The sequence below is a fragment of the Arachis hypogaea genome, chromosome 18 (assembly GCF_003086295.3).
Source record: "Arachis hypogaea cultivar Tifrunner chromosome 18, arahy.Tifrunner.gnm2.J5K5, whole genome shotgun sequence".
Lineage (NCBI taxonomy): Eukaryota > Viridiplantae > Streptophyta > Magnoliopsida > Fabales > Fabaceae > Arachis > Arachis hypogaea.
The window spans coordinates 66278060-66281839 of NC_092053.1; the positions used below are offsets into that span (position 1 = coordinate 66278060).

At 41.7% G+C, this 3780-nt stretch overlaps 1 non-coding gene across 1 annotated transcript; it reads left to right on the top strand.

Annotated features, from left to right (window-relative positions):
• The first annotated feature begins 3467 nt into the window (after positions 1-3467).
• Positions 3468-3571, top strand: LOC112774613 (small nucleolar RNA R71). The gene has a single exon (XR_003189091.1). It is a non-coding gene; the product is annotated as a small nucleolar RNA R71 (small nucleolar RNA).
• Positions 3572-3780: the final 209 nt, after the last annotated feature.

Below are 3780 nucleotides of genomic sequence, written 5' to 3' on the forward strand. Positions count from 1 at the left end.
CCTTGAAGTTTGCTATGTCTGCAAACCAGGGTGCTTTGTGAATTACCATGAGTTGTTCATCAGGAAAGCACTCATTTATATGTGTGCTTTGTGTGCTTCCTTCTTCACATGGTATCCTTGATAAATGATCTGCCACCTTGTTCTCTACACCCTTCTTGTCTTTGATTTCAATGTCAAATTCCTGCAACAAAAGAACCCATCTAATAAGTCTTGGTTTAGATTCTTGTTTAGCAAGTAAATATTTTAAAGCTGAATGATCAGTGAAGACAATGACTTTAGATCCAATGAGATAAGATCTAAATTTGTCAAATGCAAAGACTATTGCCAAGAGTTCTTTTTCAGTGGTTGTGTAATTCCTTTGGTTAGCATTCAAGACTTTACTGGCATAATAAATCACATGTACCAAATTGTCTTTCCTTTGTCCTAACACTGCCCCAATAGCGAGGTCTGATGCATCACACATCAGTTCAAAAGGTAAGTTCCAATCAGGTGGGGCAATGATAGGTGCAGAGGAAAGTTTTTGCTTCAAAAGTTCATAGGCTAGCATGCAATTTTTATCAAATACAAAGGGTGTATCAGAGACAAGCAAGTTACTCAAAGGTTTGGCTATTTTAGAAAAGTCTCTAATAAACCTTCTGTAAAAACCAGCGTGTCCCAAAAAACTCCTAACTGCCTTGACATTACTTGGTGGAGGTAGTTTTTCAATGATTTCCACCTTAGCTCTGTCCACCTCCATGCCTCTATTAGAGATTTTGTGGCCAAGGACTATTCCTTCTGTGACCATGAAATGACACTTTTCCCAGTTTAATACTAGGTTAGTCTCTTGGCACCTCTTAAGCACCAAGGCAAGGTGGTATAGGCAGCTGGGAAAAGAATCCCCAAACACAGAAAAATCGTCCATGAAGACCTCAATAAATTTTTCAATCATGTCTGAAAAGATGGACAGCATGCATCTTTGGAAAGTGGCAGGTGCATTGCACAATCCAAAGGGCATGCGTCTATAAGCAAAAACTCCATATGGACAAACAAATGATGTTTTCTCTTGATCACTAGGATCAACTACTATTTGGTTGTATCCTGAATATCCATCCAAGAAGCAATAGTAAGCATGTCCGGCAAGCCTTTCAAGCATCTGATCCATGAATGGGAGTGGGAAATGATCCTTTCTGGTGGCTTCATTGAGCTTCCTGTAGTCTATGCACATCCTCCACCCAGTGACGGTTCTTGTGGGTATGAGTTCGTTCTTCTCATTTGGCACCACAGTTATGCCACCTTTCTTAGGAACTACATGGATGGGACTAACCCATGGGCTATCAGAAATGGGGTAGATTACCCCTGCCTGCCATAACTTCCTGACTTCCTTTTGTACCACTTCTTTCATGACGGGATTCAATCTTCTCTGAGCTTGAATGGAGGGTCTAGCATCCTCTTCTAACAAGATTTTATGCATGCATATGGATGAACTTATCCCCTTCAAATCAGCTAGGGTCCATCCAATGGCATCTTGATGAGTTTGCAGCACCTTGATCAATTCTTCTTCCTGTTCTTGGCTCAGGGCAGAGCTAATGATAACAGGGTGACTCTCATCACTACCCAAGTATGCATACTTGAGATTAGGGGGCAATGCTTTGAGCTCAGGTTTTGGTGCTTCCTTTTCTTCTTTCACTCTCTCTGGCATGCTTAGCATGGTTGTGTCAGCACCCTTGATATCACTAACTTCAATATCCTTGGTGAACTCCTCCTCTGCCAATTCCTTTATTGTTTCCTCAAAAGTTTCTTGTACTGCAATGTCCACTACATCAACCCTCATGCATTCCCTTAGTGATTCTGATGGATAGCTCATTGCCTTGAATACATTAAACATCAATTTCTCATCATGTAGTCTAAGAGTGAGTTCACCCTTTTGTACATCTATGATGGCTCCAGCAGTAGCTAGGAAGGGTCTTCCCAGAATTATTGAAGCTTTGGCTTCTTCCTCCATATCTAACACCACAAAATCAGCAGGAAATATAAATTCTCCCACTTTAACCAACAAATCCTCAACTATCCCATGAGGGAATTTAAAAGTTCGATCTGCCAATTGGAGGGCCATTCTTGTTGGTTTGGCTTCCTCAATCTTCATTCTTCTCATCATTGTTAGCGACATCAAATTGATGCTGGCCCCTAAGTCACACAAGGCCTTCTCCACCATGACTTCTCCTATGATGCAGGGGATTTGGAAACTGCCTGGGTCCTTCAATTTCTGAGGCAATTTGTGCTGAATGATGGCACTGCATTCTTCAGTTAACAACACAGTTTCCTCATTTCTCCAGCTTCTCTTCTTGGTCATTAATTCTTTTAAGAATTTTGCATAGAGTGGCATTTGCTCTATTGCCTCAGCAAAGGGAATGTTGATTTGAAGCTTCTTGAAAATCTCCAAGAACCTGGAGAATTGGCCATCCTTTTCACTTTTCATCAAACGTTGAGGATAAGGTGCTTTAGGTGTGTAAGGCTTCAGGACCTCTTTTTCTTTTTCTTTTGTTGCAGACGGTGTAAAAGATTGTCCTTGTTCTTTGTCTTTCACATTTTCCTTTGCTTCATCCTCTGTGGTTTCCCTTGAGATCTCCTTTAGATTCTTTCCACTTCTGAGGGTTATGGCCTTACATTCTTCCCTTGCAATAGCCTTGGCAGCATGAGAACCGCTTGTCCCAGGGGCTTGCTTAGTCAAATACAAAATTTGATTTTCTAGCTTCTGGATGGCAGCTCCTTGGTTTTGCAAGTTAGAATTTACTTCTTCCTTAAAAGCTTTCAATTCAATTATGTCTTGGCTTATGGTTGCAAGCATTCCTTCTATCCGGTTTAATTGATCTTGAAATTGTTGGTTCGGATTAGGTTGGGTATGTTGATTATTTTGGCCATGATATGATGGTTGGGGGTAAGTGTTTTGTGTGGCTTGGTATGATCTTTGGTTGGAGTTTTGGTATGTGGAATTGTTATGTTGGTTGTGGTTGTAAGGTTTGTGGTTTTGTGGTTGGGTTTGTTGGTTTCCCCACCCAAAGTTTGGGTGGTTTCTCCAGCCTGGGTTGTAAGTGTTGGAATGTGGATCATATGATTGCCTTTGTTGGTTTCCCACATAGTTGGCCTCATCCCAATCACCTCCTTCAATGCTTACTTCCTCTTGATCTTGTGTGTGTATTGCAGCCACTTGCTTTGTTTCTAATTGCCTGGTAAGCTCTGCTAGTTGCTTGGCAAACACCTTGTTTTGGGCTAGAATTGTATCAACATGGTTCAGCTCCATGACTCCCTTAGTGTTGTGCCTCTCTGATGCATAGTAGTACTCATTCTCAGCCACTGTCTCGATCACTTCAATGGCTTCTTCCACAGTCTTTTTCCTGTTTAATGAACCTCCTGATGAATGGTCTACAGCCTTCCTTGATTCATAAGAGAGCCCATCATAGAAGATGTGCAATTGCACCCAATCATGGAACATGTTTGGTGGGCATTTCCTTGTCAAGTCCTTGAATCTCTCCCATGCCTCGTAGAGAGTTTCACCATCTTGTTGTCTAAAAGTCTGAACCTCAGATCGAAGCCTATTGACCTTTTGTGGAGGGTAGAAACGTGCCAGAAACTTGCTTTCCACCTCATCCCATGTTGTTAGACTCCCCCTTGGGAATGATTCCAGCCACTTAGCTGCTTTGTCCCTAAGTGAAAATGGGAACAAAAGCAGTTTATAGGCATCTTCCTGGACTCCATTGGACTTCACAGTGTCACAAATTCTCAGGAATTTTGTGAGATGTTGGT